Genomic DNA, 21,036 nt, shown 5'->3' on the forward strand with positions numbered 1-21,036 from the left:
ATGTCCTAAACAATCAGATTTGGAAATACAACTTCTGTATATGCCATAAAACACAGATAATTTGCAACGACAAAGCTCAATGTCTATATTTCTTATGCGACTAGACAAATACAGACATCCCATCCACAGCAGTCTCCTCTCCCCTCCTGTACGGTCTCTTTAAAACCCCAGTAGTTTTGATCAAAGAACCTAACATTTCAGCATGATTCAGCTGTATTATGTCAGTCCCATTAATTATGCCAAGTCTATGGTAATAACTAAAGGAGATTTGCCTAGAAATTGAGTCTGAATGGAAATCACCTGAGTTCACATCATTGTGCAATTGAATGTAACTTTGTGGAGAGAGACTCTGTGTAAAACCCTCTAATCCCTGGTTGGTTGGCTGCTTGGGGTGGTCGGCTGACTGGCTGCTTGGGACTGTGGGCTGACTGGCTGCTTGACTAGTCAGTAGCCCCTTCCCTGTCCCTCCCTCAGAGGGATGCTATGTTGCTGGTTTAGCCAGTACATCTGATGGGGGGGGGGGGGGGGGGAGTCTGGTCTATACAGTTGAAGTCGGAAGTTTACATACACTTAGGTTGGAGTCATTAAAACTCGTTTTTCAACCACTCCACACATTTCTTGTTAACAAACTATAGTTTTGGCATGTCGGTTAGGACATCTACTTTCTGCATGACACAAGTCATTTTTCCAACAATTGTTTACAGATAGATTATTTCACTTATAATTCACTGTATCACAATTCCAGTGGGTCAGAAGTTTACATACATTAAGTTGACTGTGCCCTTAAACAGCTTGGAAAATTCCAGAAAATAATGTCATGGCTTTAGAAGCTTCTGATAGGCTAATTGACATCATTTGAGTCAATTGGAGATGTACCTGTGGATGTATTTCAAAGCCTACCTTCCAACTCAGTGCCTCTGATTGACATCATGGGAAAATCAAAAGAAATCAGCGAAGACCTCAGAAAAAAAATTGTAGACAACCCCAAGTCTGGTTCATCCTTGGCAGCAATTTCTAAACGCCTGAAGGTACCACGTTCATCTGTACAAACAATAGTACGCAAGTATAAACACCATGGGACCATGCAGCTGTCATACCGCTCAGGAAGGAGACGCGTTCTGTCTCCTAGAGATGAATGTACTTTGGTGCGAAAAGTGAAACTCAATCCCAGAACAACAGCAAAGGACCTTGTGAAGATGCTGGAGGAAACAGGTACAAAAGTATCTATATCCACAGTAAAACGAGTCCTATAGTCCCTTTCGGCAAATCTGACCACGACTCCATTTTGTTGCTCCCAGCCTATAGACAGAAACTAAAACAGGAAACACCCGTGCTGAGGTCTGTTCAATGCTGCTCCGACCAATCGGATTCCACGTTTCAAGGTTGCTTTAATCACGTGGACTGGGGTATGTTCCGGATAGCCTCAGACAACAACATTGATGTATACGCTGATTCGGTGAGTGAGTTTATTAGCAAATGCATCGGTGATGTTGTACCCAAGGTGACTATTAAAACCTTCCCCAACCAGAAACCGTGGCTTGATGGCAACATTCACGCAAAACTGAAAGCACGAACCACCGCTTTTAATCATGGCAAGGTGACCAGAAACATGACTGAATACAAACAGTGTTTGCTATTCCCTTTGCAAGGCAATCAAACAAGCTAAGCATCAGTATAGAGACAAAGTAGAGTCGCAATTCAACGGCCCAGACACGAGACGTATGTGTCAGGGTCTACAGATAATCACGAATTACAAAAAGAAAACCAGCCCCATCGCGGACACCAACGTCTTGCTCCCAGACAAATTAAACAACTTCTTTGCTCACTTTGAGGACAATACAGTGCCACTGACACGGCCCGTTACCAAAACCTGCAGGCTCTCCTTCATCGCGGCCAACGTGATTAAAACATTTAAACGTGTTAACCCTCGAAAGGCTGCCGGCCCAGATGGCATCCGTAGCCGTGTCCTCAGAGCATGCGCAGACCAGCTGGCTGGTGTGTTTAAGGACATATATAATCAATTCCTATCCCATTCTGCTGTTCCCACATGCTTCAAGAGGGCCACCATTGTTCCTGTTCCCAAGAAAGCTAAGGTAACTGAGCTAAACAACTCTCGCCCCATAGCACTCACTTCTGTCATCATGAAGTGCTTTGAGAGACTAGTCGAGAATCATATCACCTCTACCCTACTTGACACTCTAGACCCACTCCAATTTGCTTACTGCCCCAATAGGTCCACAGACTACGCAATCGCAATCACACTGCACACTGCCCTAACCCATCTGGACAAGAGGAATACCTATTTAAGAATGCTGTTCATCGATTACAGCTAAGCATTTAACACCCTAGTACCCTCCAAACTAGTCATTAAGCTCGAGACCCTGGGTCTCAACTCCGTCCTTTGCAACTGGGTCCTGGACTTTCTGAAGGGCCGCCCCCAGGTGGTGGGGGTAGGAAACAACATCTCCACCCTGCTGTTCCTCAACACTGGGGCCCCACAAGGGTGCGTTCTCAGCCCTCTCCTGTACTCCCTGTTCACCCATGACTGCGTGGCCATGCACGCTCCAACTCAATCATCAAGTTTGCAGACAACACTACAGTGGTAGGTTTGATTACCAACAACGACAAGACGGCCTATAGGGAGGAGGTGTGGGCCCTAAGAGTGTGGTGTCAGGAAAATAACCTCACACTCAATGTCAACAAAACAAAGGAGATGTTCGTGGACTTCAGGAAACAGCAGAGGGAGTGCCCCCCTATCCACATTGACGGGACAGTAGTGGAGAAGGTGGAAAGTTTTAAGTTCCTCGGCGTACACATCATGGACAAACTGAAATGTCCCACCCACACAGACAGCGTGGTGAAGAAGGCGCAGTCTGACAGGCGCTGAAGAAATTTGGCTTGTCACCGAAAACACTCAAACTTTTACAGATGCACAATTGAGAGCATACTGTCGGGCTGTATCACCGCCTGGTACGGCAACTGCTCCGCCCACAACCGTAAGGCTCTTGAGAGGGTAGTGCGGTCTGCACAACGCATCACCGGGGGCAAACTACCTGCCCTCCAGTACACCTACACCACCCGATGTCACAGGAAGGCCAAAAAGATCATCAAGGACAACAACCACCCGAGCCACTGCCTGTTCACCCCGCTACCATCCAGAAGGCGAGGTCAGTACAGGTGCATCAAAGCTGAGACCGAGAGACTGAAAAACAGTTTCTATCTCAAGGCCATCAGACTGTTAAACAGCCATCACTAACATTGAGTGGCTGCTGCCAACATACTGACTCAAATCTCTAGCCACTTTATTAATAAAATTGGAAATTACTAAAATTGGAGGTAATAAACGTATCTCTAGTCACTTTAAACAATGCCACTTTATATAATGTTTACATACCCTACATTACTCATCTCATATGTATATACTGTACTCTATACCATCTACTGCATCTTGCCTATGCCGCGCGGCCATCGCTTATCCATATATTTTTATGTACATATTCTTATTCATTCCTTTACACTTGCGTGTATAAAGTAGTTGTTGTGAAATTGTTAGATTACTTGTTAGATATTACTGCACGGTCAGAAATAGAAGCTCAAGCATTTCGCTACACTCGCATTAACATTTGCTAACCATATGTATGGGACCAATAACATTTGATTTGATTTATATCGACATAACCTGAAAGGCTGCTCAGCAAGGAAGAAGCCACTGCTCCAAAACCGCCATAAAAAAGACAGACTACGGTTTGCAACTGCACATGGGGACAAAGGTTGTACTTTTTGGAGAAATGTCTTCTGGTCTGATGAAACAAAAATAGAACTGTTTGGCCATAATGACCATCATTATGTTTGAAGGAAAAAGGGAGATGCTTGCAAGCCGAAGAACACCATCCCAATCGTGAAGCACAGGGGTGGCAGCATCATGTTGTGGCAGTGCTTTGCTGCAGGAGGGACTGGTGTACTTCACAAAATAGATGGCATCATGAGGGATGAAAATGATGTGGGTACATTAAAGCAACATCTCAAGACATCAGTCAGGAAGTCAAAGCTTGGTCACAAATGGGTCTTCTAAATGGACAATGACCCCAAGCATACTTCCAAAGTTGTGGCAAAATGGCTTAGGGACAACAAAGTCAAGGTATTGGAGTGGCCATCACAAAGCCCTGACCTCAATCCCATAGAACATTTGTGGGCAGAACTCCTATCAGGAGGAATGGGCCAAAATTCTCCCAAGTTATTGTGGGAAGCTTGTGGAAGGCTACCCAAAACATTTGACCCAATTTAAACAATTTAAAGGCAATGCTACCAAATACTAATTGAATGTATGTAAACTTCTGACCCACTGGGAATGTGATGAAAGAAATAAAAGCTGAAATAAATAATTATCTCTACTTATATTCTGACATTTCACATTCTTAAAATAAAGTGGTGATCCTAACTGACCTAAGAAAGGGAATTTCTACTGGGATTAAATATCAGGAATTATGAAAAACTGATTTTAAATGTATTTGTCTAAGGTGTATGTAAACTTCCGACTTCAACTGTAGGTAGGGCTGGCACAATTACAGTATAACCGTGTAACCAATGGTTATAAATGAAGACTGTCATAACCATATAAACTATTATTATTATTATTCGATTTTTTGCGGTTGAATGACTACAATGCAGCCGCAGCACACATAGAAAGAGAATGAATGAAACAGGCTCGGTTAGAACCTCTAACCCTGGCAATTTGACTGGTAAACTCATGGGTACACTCACAATGGCTGCCTGGTATGGCAATGGTATGCAATCATTTTCATGGTAATGTAGAATGTTCATTCAAATTATACTAACTGATGTGGCTCATGCAATGGAATGGATTTTTTTGCGATGTCAGTTGAGTTGAATCAACAGATCGTAGCACATATTTTAGCAATGGCCATCAGTCCATCCATTATGCCATCATTGACTTGAATGGGGACGCCCATTCTATTCAAGTTACAATGTTTATTCGCCACGTACACAGGATACAACAGGTGTAAAACAGTACAGTGAAATTCTTACATTCAGAGCTGTTTCCCAACAATACACTAATACCAATATAGATAGTAATAGAAAGTATAAAAATAATTAAAGTAAGAATAAAAACCACACAAGAACTACGATGAGTTAAAGAGACACGAGAATAAAAGTATATACAGGTCAGTACCAGTACCTTATTCAACATGCAGGGGTACTGGAGTCGTTGTATATACAGGTCAGTACCAGTACCTTATTCAACATGCAGGGGTACTGGAGTGGTTGTATATACATTTCAGTACCTTATTCAACATGCAGGGGTACTGGAGTGGTTGTATATACAGGTCAGTACCAGTACCTTATTCAACATGCAGGGGTACTGGAGTGGTTGTATATACAGGTCAGTACCTTATTCAACATGCAGGGGTACTGGAGTGGTTGTATATACAGGTCAGTACCAGTACCTTATTCAACATGCAGGGGTACTGGAGTGGTTGTATATACAGGTCAGTACCTTATTCAACATGCAGGGGTACTGGAGTGGTTGTATATACAGGTCAGTACCTTATTCAACATGCAGGGGTACTGGAGTGGTTGTATATACAGGTCAGTACCAGTACCTTATTCAACATGCAGGGGTACTGGAGTGGTTGTATATACAGGTCAGTACCTTATTCAACATGCAGGGGTACGTGAGTGGTTGTATATACTGGTCAGCACCTTATTCAACATGCAGGGGTACTGGAGTGGTTGTATATACAGGTCAGTACCTTATTCAACATGCAGGGGTACTGGAGTGGTTGTATATACAGGTCAGTACCAGTACCTTATTCATCATGCAGGGGTACTGGAGTGGTTGTATATACAGGTCAGTACCTTATTCAACATGCAGGGGTACTGGAGTGGTTGTATATACAGGTCAGTATCAGTACCTTATTCAACATGCAGGGGTACTGGAGTGGTTGTATATACAGGTCATCATTGACTTGAAGTGGTTGTATATACAGGTCAGTACCTTATTCAACATGCAGGGGTACTGGAGTGGTTGTATATACAGGTCAGTACCTTATTCAACATGTGGTTGTATATTCAACAGTGGTTGTATATACAGGTCAGTACCTTATTCAACATGCAGGGGTACTGGAGTGGTTGTATATACAGGTCAGTACCTTATTCAACATGCAGGGGTACTGGAGTGGTTGTATATACAGGTCAGTACCTTATTCAATATGCAGGGGTACTGGAGTGGTTGTATATACAGGTCAGTACCTTATTCAACATGCAGGGGTACTGGAGTGGTTGTATATACAGGTCAGTACCAGTACCTTATTCAACATGCAGGGGTACTGGAGTGGTTGTATATACAGGTCAGTACCTTATTCAACATGCAGGGGTACTGGAGTGGTTGTATATACAGGTCAGTACCAGTACCTTATTCAACATGCAGGGGTACTGGAGTGGTTGTATATACAGGTCAGTACCTTATTCAACATGCAGGGGTACTGGAGTGGTTGTATATACAGGTCAGTACCTTATTCAACATGCAGGGGTACTGGAGTGGTTGTATATACAGGTCAGTACCAGTACCTTATTCAACATGCAGGGGTACTGGAGTGGTTGTATATACAGGTCAGTACCTTATTCAACATGCAGGGGTACGTGAGTGGTTGTATATACTGGTCAGCACCTTATTCAACATGCAGGGGTACTGGAGTGGTTGTATATACAGGTCAGTACCTTATTCAACATGCAGGGGTACTGGAGTGGTTGTATATACAGGTCAGTACCTTATTCAACATGCAGGGGTACTGGAGTGGTTGTATATACAGGTCAGTACCTTATTCAATGTGCAGGGGTACTGGAGTGGTTGTATATACAGGTCAGTACCAGTACCTTATTCAACATGCAGGGGTACTGGAGTGGTTGTATATACAGGTCAGTACCTTATTCAACAACCAGGGGTACTGGAGTGGTTGTATATACAGGTCAGTACCTTATTCAACATGCAGGGGTACTGGAGTGGTTGTATATACAGGTCAGTACCTTATTCAACATGCAGGGGTACTGGAGTGGTTGTATATACAGGTCAGTACCTTATTCAACATGCAGGGGTACTGGAGTGGTTGTATATACAGGTCAGTACCTTATTCAACATGCAGGGGTACTGGAGTGGTTGTATATACAGGTCAGTACCAGTACCTTATTCAACATGCAGGGGTACTGGAGTGGTTGTATATACAGGTCAGTACCTTATTCAACATGCAGGGGTACTGGAGTGGTTGTATATACAGGTCAGTACCAGTACCTTATTCAACATGCAGGGGTACTGGAGTGGTTGTATATACAGGTCAGTACCTTATTCAACATGCAGGGGTACTGGAGTGGTTGTATATACAGGTCAGTACCTTATTCAACATGCAGGGGTACTGGAGTGGTTGTATATACAGGTCAGTACCTTATTCAACATGCAGGGGTACTGGAGTGGTTGTATATACAGGTCAGTACCTTATTCAACATGCAGGGGTACTGGAGTGGTTGTATATACAGGTCAGTACCTTATTCAACATGCAGGGGTACTGGAGTGGTTGTATATACAGGTCAGTACCAGTACCTTATTCAACATGCAGGGGTACTGGAGTGGTTGTATATACAGGTCAGTACCTTATTCAACATGCAGGGGTACTGGAGTGGTAGTATATACAGGTCAGTACCTTATTTAACATGCAGGGGTACTGGAGTGGTTGTATATACAGGTCATTACCAGCACCTTATTCAACATGCAGGGGTACTGGAGTGGTTGTATATACAGGTCAGTACCTTATTCAACATGCAGGGGTACTGGAGTGGTTGTATATACAGGTCAGTACCTTATTCAACATGCAGGGGTACTGGAGTGGTTGTATATACAGGTCAGTACCAGTACCTTATTCAATGTGCAGGGGTGCTGGAGTGGTTGAGGTGGGTTTATACATAAAAAGCGACTGGTAGTAGGATATACAGGGCTGAAAATTGTCTGATAGCAGGAATATATAAATACTTCTCATAATATTTTGTATTTTATTTATCCTTTATTTAACTAGGCAATTCAGTTAAGAACAAATTCTCATTTAAAATATTGGCCTACCCCGGCCAAACCCGGACGACGCTGGGCCAACTGTGCACCGCCCTATGGGACTCCCAATCACGGCCAGATGTGATTCAGCCTGGATTCAAACCAGGGACTGTAGTGATGCCTCTTGCACTGAGATGCAGTGCCTTAGACAGCTGCGCCACTCGGGAGCCTCAATATACTAATGGTAATATATACATGTAAAGAGGAATAATAGTGACCAGTAGCAGAATAAATAGATAAATACTAATGGTAATGGAAATCAATAATTAATGGACAGCAGCGTGATGGAGTAATACAGCTAATCAGTAATCATTTTAGCAGCAGCTTAGGTTGTGTCTGAGTGGGTAGTGACCTGTGGATGGACATAGAGTCAGTGTGGATAGTCTGTGGGAGAGGGAGAGCAGTAGTTGTTAGCCATTTAACAGTCTTATGGCCAGGGGATAGAAGTTGTTTAGGAGTCTGTTGGCCTGAGCCTTGATGCACCGGTACCACCTGCCGGATGGGGAGCATGGAGAACAGTCCATGTCTCGGGTGGCTGGAGGCTTTGGCAATTTTTCGGGTCTTTCTCAGACACCGCCTGGCATGAAAGGTCCTGTATGGCTGGGAGCTCGCTCCCAGTGATGCGCTGGGCCATCCGCACCACCCTATGTAGGACCATCCGGTCGCGGGCGGTGCAGTTGCCATACCAGATGTTGATACAACCAGTCAGGATTCCCTCAATGGTGAATCTGTAAAAGTTCCTGATCTGAGGGACCATGCCAAATCGTTTCAGTCTCCTGAGGGAGAAGAGGCATTGCCGTGCATTCTTCACGACTGTTCTAGTGTGACAGGACCATGTGAGAACCGAGGAACCATGTGGACACCGAGGAACTTGAAGCTCTTGACCCTCTCCACTGCTGACCTGTCAATGGGGGTGTGCACCCCAACTGTTTCCTGTAGTCCACGATCAGATCCTTGGTCTTGCTGAAGTTGAGGGAGAGGTTGTTGTCCTGGCACCCACTTCCAGTTCTCTGACCTCCTCCCTGTAGGATGGCTCCTCACCGTTGACGATTTAGGCCTACCACTGTCGTGTCATCAGCAAACTTGATGATTGAGTTGGAGACGTGCCTTGCCACACAGTCATGAGTAAACAGGGAGTACAGAAGGGTGTTAAGCACACACCCCTGTGGGGCCACCCGTGTTGAGGGTTAGCGTGGCGGAGGTGATGTTGCCTACTCTAACCACCTGGGGTTGGCCTGTCAGAAATTCCAGGATGCAGTTTCAGTGGGAGGGGTTCAGTCAATGAACGCTGAGCTGTAGTCAATGAACTGGGTCCATGGTGTCTGGAGTGGGTCCGGGGTGTCTGGAGTGGGTCCGGGGTGTCTGGAATGGGTCTGGGGTGTCTGGAGTGGGTCCGGGGTGTCTGGAGAGGGTCCGGGGTGTCTGGAGAGGGTCCATTGTGTCTGAAGAGGGTCCACGGTGTCTGGAGAGGGTCCACGGCGTCTGGAGAGGGTCCATGGTGTCTGGACAGGGTCCATGGTGTCTGGAGAGGGTCCAGGGTGTCTGGAGTGGGTCCAGGGTGTCTGGAGTGGGTCCATGGTGTCTGGAGTGGGTCCATGGTGTCTGGAGATGGTCCATGGTGTCTGGAGAGGGTCCAGTGGGTTCTGGGTGTCTGGGATGATGGAGGTCATGTGTGTCATGAACAGCCTTTCAAAGCACTTCATGATTAATTCATATTCATTATATTTTACAGTAAATGGCAGCAAATACAGTCAGGAGCAGGGGAGAGGAGAAAATCTGTGTAAAAAAAAAACTAGATAATAATTTGCTTTTCAAGCAGTTATTAGCGTTATCTAAAATTCCCAGAATATCGCATACCTAGCTATAGGTAGGTCAACCAATAGAGGCCAAGTCTTTGACTGCATGCATCCTCCAAAGATGGAGAGGGACAGCTCACGGCTTGATCAGAGGAAGATGGTTGGTTGATGGTTGATGACGAGTCTGGTGACGATCATGTACAGGGCTACTCTGGGAACCAGCTTGAGTGGTGTAGCCACTGCACTTCTCCTTCACAATGTGTAGTACCCATTTGGGTGATACCTCAGCAGCTCTGGGCACCAAAAACCACACACAGTTCAGAGTAGTAGCCAGTTGTCCTCACGAGGATCCCTCTGCTTCAGCAGCTCTGGGCACCAGAAAGCTCACCACACACAGTTCAGAGTAGTATCCAGTCGTCCTCCCTCTGCCTCAGCACTGCATTCCTTTACTGCATCTCCAATTCCTCTCAGTTGACACTTCAATTGATATTTTCAAAAGATCAGGAACTAGCAACCAGGTGAAACAAAAAAAGCTGGCAGAGTGTCCAGATGCATCATTCGAACAAAAACAATTTGCCATCTACTAGCTAGGTAGCTAGTTAGCCAAGCCGAAAAGAGTACTCAACACCAATGACCTTTTCCACTCAGTAGTAGTCAACACCAATGATTTCTTCCACTCAGTAGTAGTCAAAACCAATGACCTCTTACACTCAGTAGTAGTCAACACCAATGACCTCTTCCACTCAGTAGTACTCAACACCAATGACCTCTTCCACTCAGTAGTATTCAACACCAATGACCTCTTCCACTCAGTAGTAGTCAACACCAATGACCTCTTACACTCAGTAGAAGTCAACACCAATGACCTCTTACACTCAGTAGTAGTCAATACCAATGATTTCTTCCATTTCTTCCACTTCTAGCTACTGGAGATAAATCAAAGGCGTTTGTCCCAAATGGAATCCTATTCTATATAGTGCACTACTTTTGACCAGGGACCATATAAAAGTAGTGCACTACATAAGGAATAGGGTGCCATTTGGGACACAGATTAGAGATACATCATCACGTATCTCTGTAGTCCGCAGCACTTCACCACATAATAAAATGAGTCATCACTGCAGCCTCAGCCTTACAGAAGAAGCCTACAGTATATACAGACAGTGCTGTAAAGCACTTAAGTAAAAATACTTTAAAGTACTACTTAAGACGTTTTTTGGGGTCTCTGTACTTTACTATTTATATTTTAAAAACGTTTACTTTTACAATTGTCCAATTCTCTGGTCATCCCTATTGCATCTGATCTGGCAGACTCACTAAACACAAATGCTTTGTTTGTAAATTATGTATAAGTATTGGAGTGTGCCCCTGGCTAGCTGTACATTTAAAAAACAAGAAAATCGTGAGGTCTGGTTTGCTTAATATAAGTAATTTGAGAATTACTTTTAATACTTAAGTATATTTAAAACCTTAAGTATTTTACTGGGTGACTTTCACTTTTACTTGAGTCATTTTCTATTAAGGTATCTTTACTTTTACTCAAGTACGACAATTGGGTACATTTTCCACCACTGTATACAGTAAATTGTAGTTGGAGTGAACATTTTTGGAGCGTATTGCATTTGTAAACAAACTACAGCCTACGTGCCAGACACTCCAGGAGCTGTGTTGTGAATTCCAAATGGTACCCTGCTCCCTATTTAAATCAATTCAAATCCATTTTCATTAGTCACATGCGCCGAATACACCAGGTGAAATGCATACTTACGAGCCCTTAACTAACCATGCAGTTTAAAAAAATTATATAAAACAAATAAGAAATAAAAGTAACAAGTAATTAAAGAGCAACAGTAAATTAACAATTGTGAGACTATATACAGGGGGGTACCGGTAAAGAGTCAATGTGCGGGGGCACCGTTAGTCGAGGTAATTGAGGTAATATGTACATGTAGGTCATTAAAATGACTATGCATAGATGATAACAACAGAGAGTAGCAGTTGTGTAAAAGGTGTGGGGGGCGGGGCAATGCAAATAGACTGGGTAGCCATTTGATTAGATGTTCAGGAGTCTTATGGCTTGGGGGTAGAAGCTGTTTAGAAGCCTCTTGGACCTAGAATTGGCACTCCGGTACCGCTTGCCGTGCTGTAGCAGAGAGAACAGTCTATGACTAGGGTGGCCGGAGTCTCTGACCATTTTCAGGGCCTTCCTCTGACACCGCCTGGTATAGAGGTCCTGGATGGCAGGAAGCTTTGTCCCAGTGATGTACTGGGCTGTACACACTACCCTCTGTAGTGCCTTGCGTACGGAGGCCGAGCAATTGCCATACCAGGCAGTGATGCAACCAGTCAGGATGCTCTCAATGGTGCAGCTGTAGAACCTTTTGACGATCTGAGGACCTATGACAAATCTTTTCAGTCTCCTGAGGGGGAATAGGTTTTGTCGTGCGCTCTTCATGACTGTCTTGGTGTGCTTGGACTTGAGGTCGACTGATTAATCTGAATGGCCGATTAATTAGGGCCCGATTTCAAGTTTTTAAACCTGCATATTTAGCTAAAAGAAATCCAGGTTAGCAGGCAATATTAACCAGGTGAAATTGTGTCATTTTGCGTTCATTGCACACAGTCAGGGTATATGCAACAGTTTGGGCCGCATTGCTCGTTGCGAACTAATTTGCCAGAATTTTACGTAATTATGACATAACATTGAAGGTTGTGCAATGTAACAGGAATATTTAAACTTAGGGATGCCACCCGTTAGATAAAATACGTAACGGTTCCGTATTTCACTGACAGGAAAAACGTTTTGTTTTCGAGATGATAGTTTCCGGATTCGACCATATTAATGACCTAAGGCTCATATTTCTGTGTGTTATTATGTTATAATTAAGTTTATGATTTGATAGAGCAGTCTGACTGAGCGATGGTAGGCAGCAGCAGGCTCGTAAGCGTTCATTCAAACAGCACTTTCGTGCGTTTGCCAGGAGCCCTTTGCAATGCATTGCGCTGTTTATGACTTCAAGCCTGTCAACTCCCAAGATTAGGCTGGTGTAACCGATGTGAAATGGCTAGCTAGTTAGCCGGGTGCGCGCTAATAGCATTTCAAATGTCACACGCTCTGAGACTTGGAGTAGTTTTTCCCCTTGCACTACATGGGTAACGCTGCTTCGAGGGTGGCTGTTGTCGATGTGTTCCTGGTTCGAGCCCAGGTAGGAGCGAGGAGAGGGACAGAAGCTATACTGTTACACTGGCAATACTAAAGTGCCTATAAGAACATACAATAGTCAAAGGTATATGAAATACAAATCGTATAGAGAGAAATAGTCCAATAATTCCTATAATAACTACAACCTAAAACTTCTTACCTGGGAATATTGAAGACTCATGTTAAAAGGAACCACCAGCTTTCATTTGTTCTCATGTTCTGAGCAAGGAACTTAAATGTTAGCTTTCTTACATGGCACATGGAACATATTCCAGTCTGAGCTAGCAAAACAGTCTTGTAGCTTAGCATCTGCTTCATCTGACCACTTTTTTATTGATCGAGTCACTGGTGCTTCCTGCTTGAATTTTTGCTTGTAACCAGGTTTTGCCAAATGGAGGGTGAGTGGGAGCTTTGTATGCATCTCTGTGTGTGGAGTAAAAGTGGTCCAAAGTTTTTTTCCATCTGGTTGCACATTAAATTAACATGGTGATAGAAATTTGGTAAGACCGATTTAAGTTTCCCTGCATTAAAGTCCCCGGCGACTAGGAGCGCTGCCTCTGGGTGAGCGTTTTCCTGTTTGCTTTTGCCGGAATATAGCTCATTGAGTGCGATCTTAGTGCTAGCATCAGTCTGTGGTGCATGTAGACAGCAAAGGAAAAATACAGATGAAAACTCTCTAGGTTGATAGTGTGGTCTACAGCTTATCATGAGATACTCTACCTCAGGCGAGCAAAATCTTGAGACTTACTTAGATATCGTGCACCAGCTGTTATTTACAAAAATACATAGTCCGCCGCCCCTTGTTTTACCAGACGCCGCTGCTCTGTCCTGCCGATACAGTGTATAACCAGCCAGCGGTATGTTGATAATGTCGTCATTCAGCCATGACTCCGTGAAGCATAAGATATTACAGTTTTGAATGTCCCATTGGTAGTTTAATCTTCCGCGTAGGTCATCGTTTTTTTTTCTTCGAAAGATTGCACGTTTGCTAGCAGAATGGAAGGCAGTGAGGGTTTATTCGATCGCCTACGAATTTTCAGAAAGCAGCCCGACCTCTGGCCCCTTTTTCTCCGCCTTCTCTTCACGCAAATGACGGGCATCTGGGCATGTTCCCGGGAAAGCAGTATATCATTCACGTCAGGCTAGTTGGACTAGTTAGTGCACTACTTTTGACCAGAGCCCTATCAAAAGTAGTGCACTACATAGGGAAATAGGGTGGTATTTGTGACATAGCCGAGAGATTATTTATTTCTGGCCTATAGTAGCCTCCTATTTATGGTGCGTAAGCAAATCATGATCAAGTTGGAAACCTCTGGCCTTACATACTATGTTTAGTAGATGTTGGGATAGTTTATCAGATGAAAATCTACTGAGTGATTCACTTCTCACTGTAGGAAGTCAGAGAAAGAGAGAGAGAGAGAGAGAGAGAGAGAGAGTGAGAGAAAGAAAGAAAGAAAGAAAGAGAGGGACAAAGAGAGAGGGAGACAGGGGAGAGAGCAAGAGAGAGAGAGAGAGAGAGAGCAAGAGGGGGGGTGTAGAGATGAGAGAAAGAAAGAGGGACAGAGAGAGAGGGAGACAGGGGAGAGAGCAAGAGAGAGAGAGAGAGAGCGAGAGAGATGAGCTACAGTATCCTGGGGCCCTCAGACCTGTCTGACTGTCTGTCACTTTAGCCTTGACTTTATCAACCAGACTGTTGTCGTGTCTGCTCATCAACTATGAATCATGCCATTTCTGTAGGCCAAATAACTGGATGGATCATTTATACATGTGGAGAGTAGTGACGCTACGTAACAAACCCTGTGTAAACAACACAAAATGAAGTCAAGAAGGGTATTTGGATAGTAGTAGATAGCTGAAACCTGCAATCAGACCACCAGTAAAACACCATCTCTCTAGGGAAGAGTTGTTGATTAAATCATAACAGTCCAGGTCCTTGTGGTGCCATTTCTAGAGGATATGCTCCACTTTATCCAAATGGGGTTGCTAGGCAATGGTTCTTCCTGTTAAATGTATATTCCATCCCTGCAGCATCAGTGATACCCAACCTCTCCTCCTCTCACTATCTCACAGACTGTCACTGTCATCTCTTGAAGGACTGCTGCCAATCACATAGATTTACTGTGACAAAATAGAAGTGAACTAGCTTTAAGCTGCCAGACATCACACCATATTCACGGCCGGGATCGAGGCTAGGAATGAATTAAATATATCTAGGCCATAGTCCACCCATATTGAGTCTAATCACTTGTTCTTAGACAGTTTCAGTACATCCCATGTCAAACTCAAAACTATAGTATATTGTTGTATACTGGGGAAAATAATTGCCTTTTCTGAAGACAACAAATTATTATATTCTATAGAAACTATTCTATTCCATGTGGTTTTGAGAGGATTTGGGACTTTTTAAAAACTAAGTTGAAATCCCATAGCATCTTGACATCTAGCATCTTCCCACTTTAGGGGTGCGTCATCCAGGCCCAACTCAACTGAGAGACACCATCATGTCATAGCCAATTGGCCTAATGTCCACAGGTACACTGTGTCGTGTGTGGCTCCTTGTGGAAAAAAAACACATTATTGCTTCAAACAGTGCACAGCTGCAGGACACATTTCATGAATCGTCGCCAAGGTCAAGGCAAGAATACCCCCGAATAAGATGCCCATGCATCCAAAGACAGAGCACGGTAGCCTATTTCCTCTATAGGTGACCTGATCACTCAATAAATGGTATACCTGAAATGAACGACGGGGAAGCTTATTGTAAGGCTTTATAATCGAACTAAATATTGTGGACAGCACCGCAACCTAGAGTGACCGCGACAATGAGCGCTCAGCCTCAAATCGCACGGACAAAAAGACGAACGCGTTCTATAGACAAAGCTACAGTATGAAATAGCCTATGAAACAATCATGCAGATTTGAAAAGGTGAGACATGACACTTATTTTCCATTGACTTTAACGATTATCTTATTATTAGCCTAGATATTTCATGATGCAATCGAGAAGCCTAATATGTTGCTAGATGGAAAGAAAGGATTAAGAATCGTAAATGCCCTCCTTACCTTATTCAAAGTAGAACAGCAAAAGTATTTGTTCTCAAAACAATTCAAAATTCCCACATTTAGTAAGGCAAATCTTCATTCAGGCACAACCTCCGAACCCAGCATCTCTCTGCGCGCAGAGATGCAAAATCACCGCGAGTTCCTTGGTGGAAATTGACATGCGGTGATGCGCGTAAAGTCTGACGCAGACAGAGACAGACACCAATGGTTCTCATTGGCAAGTTTAACGGACAATAACGGTCACTTTTACACACATTAACGTCAATTTAATGTATTACTTCATCAATCCAACACTGATATTGTCTATATTATTTCTGAAAACGACTGTTAAGGTTCCTTCCACGTGGTTAATATTGGTAGGACAACTCCCTCTATTTAGAGTTCACTATGGTGAAGTTTTTTTCTTCTCCCCATCAAGATGCCTGACGCTGGTTTGAGTCATCCTCTCTTTCTTACGTCAGCCGATGTTTATATACCTATTTTAAAGCATCTAGTATGTTTCTGTCAGAAAATAACAGTCGAGGTGCTGCTATTTGTGATGGTGCATGTTGTTCAACACAACAAGGTACAGTTGAATTCGAAAGTTTACCATACACCTTAGCCAAATACATTTAAAGTCAGTTTTTCACAATTCCTGACTTTTAATCCTAGTAAAATTCCCTGTCTTAGGTCAGTTAGGATCACCACTTTATTTTAAGAATGTGAAATGTCAGAATAATGACATATAATAATGATTTATTTTAGCTTTTTTTCCCATCACATTCACAGTGGGTCAGAAGTTTACATACACTCAATTAGTATTTGGTAGCATTGCCTCTAAATTGTTTAATTTGGGTCAAACATTTCAGGTAGCCTTCCACAAGCTTCCCACAATAAGTTGGGTGAATTTGGCCCATTCCTCCTGACTGAGCTTGTGTAACTGAATCAGGTTTGTAGGCCTCCTTGCTCGCACACACTTTTTCAGTTCTGCCCACAAATGTTCTATGGGATAGAGGTCATGGCTTTGTGATGGCCACTCCAATACCTTGACTTTGTTGTCCTTAAGCCATTTTTCCACAACTTTGGAAGTATGCTTGGGGTCATTGTCCATTTGGAAGACCCATTTGTGACCAAGCTTTAACTTCCTGACTGATGTCTTGAGATGTTGCTTCAATATACCCACATCATTTTCATTCCTTATTACGACATCTATTTTGTGAAGTGCACCAGTCCCTCCTGCAGCAAAGCAACCCCACAACATGATGCTGCCACCACTGTGCTTCACAGTTGGGATGGTGTTCTTCAGCTTGCAAGCCTCCTCCTTTTTCCTCCAAACATAACGATGGTCATTATGGCCAAACAGTTGTATTTTTGTTTCATCAGACCAGAGGGCATTTCTCCAAAAAGTACGATCTTTGTCCCCATGTGCAGTTGCAAACCGTAGTCTGGCTTTTTTATGGCAGTTTTGGAGCAGTGGCTTCTTCCTTGCTGAGCTGCCTATCAGGTTATGTCAATATAGGACTCGTTTTACTGTGGATATAGATACTTTTGTACCTGTTTCCTCCAGCATCTTCACAAGGTCTTTTGCTGTTGTTCTGGGATTGATTTGCACTTTTCGCATCAAAGTACGTTCATCTCTCCTTCCTGAGCGGTATGTCGGCTGCGTGGTCCCATGGTGTTTATACTTGCGTACCATTGTTTGTACAGATGAACATGGTACCTTCAGACGTTTGGAAATTGCTCCCAAGGATGAACCAGACTTGTGGAGGTCTACAATTTTTTTTCTGAGGTCTTGGCTGATTTCTTTTGATTTTCCAATGATGTCAAGCAAAGAGGCACTGAGTTGGAAGGTAGGCCTTGAAATACATCCACAAGTACACCTCGAATTGACTGAAATTATGTCAATTAGCCTATCAGAAGCTTCTAAAGCTATGACATTTATTTCTGGAATTTCCAAAGCTGTTTATAGGTACAGTCAACTTAGTTTATGTAAACTTCTGACCCACTGGAATTGTGATACAGTGAATTAATTATAAGTGAAATAATCTGTCTGTAAACAATTGTTGGAAAAATGACTTGTGTCATGCAGAAAGTAGATGCCCTAACCGACTTGCCAAAACTATAGGTTGTTAACAAGAAATTTGTGGAGTGGTTGAAAAACGAGTTTTTACGACTCCAACGTAAGTGTATGTAAACTTCCATCTTCAACTGTAGGTAACAGATTGTTTTGTTGTTGTCACAAAGCTGAAATGAAATTAAGCAGGAGCCTCTTAAACTCACAGATACAGGTGTCAACACTTGGCTATAATAATGACACTAACTAGGTGTGGAATTTTGCACCCCTGTCAAACACTTTGACAAAAAATAAAATGTCATGCTCAATTAGTGTGTGTAAATATGCACACAGAGTAGTTTGAATTTTCAAATGTACAATTACACCTACTGTATGCCATTATCTAATGTCCAAGAAACATTCAAATCAATGGAGCAGAAATACATTGTTTCTGTCAGTGTTATTACTCGTAACTGCACATTATGCGTATGATTACTGGATATTGTAACATGCTGTGTGGCATGACTTCATATGTTCTTCCAACAACATCACAGTTCATTTTTGGCTGATGATATGTGATCACAGACAGGCTTATCTTCCAGACCATTTCTATAGCTGCCTCAACTGCCCTTTTTTCTTCTGCTGAAGTCCTGCTCTATTGAGAGTATATGACACATTATTGCATGTTTTTCAAGGACGAACTTTGGATGCACACTGCTTGTCATTTCTTTAGCAGCTGTGGACTATAAAGACATTTAAAAAGTTATCCACTTTGGAACAGCAACACATCAACACGTATTTTTTCTTATAAGAACACACAGACCTACAGTAGTCAATTCCTAGACACAAAGGGTGGCATTTGTTGTTGTTCTTTAGTGTCATCTGAGTTGGTGTACAGATGGAAGAGTATCACTGAACACTTTAAAGCTAAATAGAGGATTTGGAACATGTGTTGCTCTTTGAAGGGATAGTTGGCAAAACGGATCTTGTGAGGGATCCTCTTCCTTGAAATGGATCTTGTGAGGGATCCTCTTCCTTGAAAAGGATCTTGTGAGGGATCCTCTTCCTTGAAAGATACAATTATAAACACAAGTACGTGCCTACTGTAGGGCAGACTGGAGATCCACTACCTCCCTGGGTATTCTACCCCCTACTCCCTGGGTACCCTACCCCCTACTCCCTGGGTACCCTGCCCCCTACTCCCTGGGTACCCTGCCCCCTACTCCCTGGGTACCCTACCCCCTACTCCCTGGGTACCCTGCCCCCTACTCCCTGGGTACCCTGCCCCCTACTCCCTGGGTACCCTACCCCTACTCCCTGGGTACCCTACCCCCTACTCCCTGGGTACCCTACCCTCTACTCCCTGGGTACCCTACCCCCTACTTCCTGCGTACCCTACCCTCTACTCCCTGGGTACCCTACCCCCTACTCCCTGGGTACCCTACCCCCTACTCCCTGGGTACCCTACCCTCTACTCCCTGGGTACACTATCCTGAGGTAGGCAGCAGTGTGTGAGACAGCAGTCCACAGAGGCCCAGCTATGTCTCAGATGCCTTTAGAACATCAAACAGTGAGGGTAGCCCAGTTTAGAACATTCAGGAGTGTGGCTGCAGTGTAGAATGACTCAAACAAGTTAAACTGGGCTGAAATATTAGGGTTGTTAAGAGGTTAGGAATGTGCTACTATTAGAACTGATGGCAAATCCTACAGGAAATTACTTAGGGAGAGAACACATTCCTATTATTCCTTTTAATGTTGTCTGTGTGTAAAATATTCAGATTCTCAACGGTATTCCTCCATCCTCAGACAGCCAAACCATTGCATTGCCAGAGGTCTAAACTAAAGGCTTTAGGTTATAGATGTAGCAATGTTGTATTTGTCTATCTGTCAGGATGAGAATGTCTGTGTGAAAATATGTATTTTTTTTTTGTGAAAGAGAAGACATGTTGCTAATGCAGACCACCACTGACGATAGGATTGGCTGGTCCATGAGGTGCCCCCTCCCTTTATCATCCATCCCTCCAGCTCTCTCTCCCTCTCTCCCTCCCTCTGTTTGCCATGCTGCCACCCACAGTAACTACAGCTGGAGGCATGGTGGAGCATCCTCAGCTTATGGCGTGTGTATGGCTGTGCATGTTAGCCCCTATTCTCCCCTGTGCATCACGAGGCAGATTGTGGATGAACACACACACACACACACACACACACACACACACACACACACACACACACACACACACACACACACACACACACACACACACACACACACACACACACACCCCACACACACACACACACACAGTAAGCTTGCTGCAGCCCGCCCGCCTGCCTGCTTCCATTCTCTCATGTGACTCACTTTCCAAGGGCTCGACTGCTGGGATCAGTTGCTATGGCAACTGCAGATCATATGATAGTTACTCACTGTGTTCCAGCACCTTAGCAGCTTACGGACTGGGATTTATGCAGCGAGGCTGTGAATGAATGGCCAGGCTGGAGTATGTCCTGGAGTATTGAGAGCAACAATAAAAATTATATTGCAAGGAAATCTTTTTAAAATGTGAGAACTAATAAATTGTAAATAGATGTATTTTTTCATTCAGCAGCATACCAACCCACTGCTGGTGGGTGCTTATATTTGTCCTATTTTACACATGTACATGTACATGTGTAAAATGTTTTTTTTTTCTTCATATCTTAACTCTCCCTAAGACACCATTGGAAAGTGACTTAGACTGCCATTATCAACAGCAACCCTGAAGCAATTATGATTAAGTGCCTTAAGTGTGTATATCGTTCTCAGAGCAAAGATGGATCGCTTTTCTTTTCT

The 21,036-nt window shown here is 43.6% G+C and overlaps 1 protein-coding gene across 1 annotated transcript in view; it reads right to left on the bottom strand.

Moving 5' to 3' along the window:
- slc6a17 (solute carrier family 6 member 17) overlaps nucleotides 1–16,516 on the bottom strand; it is a 46,953-nt gene extending 30,437 nt beyond the window's left edge. Inside the window, exon 1 of the mRNA XM_014134363.3 lies at nucleotides 16,175–16,516. The gene's annotated coding sequence lies outside the window, so the exon portion shown is untranslated. The remainder of the gene's footprint in view (nucleotides 1–16,174) is intronic.
- Between the last annotated feature and the right edge of the window lie 4,520 nt (nucleotides 16,517–21,036).

Source organism: Salmo salar, chromosome 13, assembly GCF_965601325.2.
Source record: "Salmo salar chromosome 13, fSalSal1, whole genome shotgun sequence".
Taxonomy (NCBI): domain Eukaryota; kingdom Metazoa; phylum Chordata; class Actinopteri; order Salmoniformes; family Salmonidae; genus Salmo; species Salmo salar.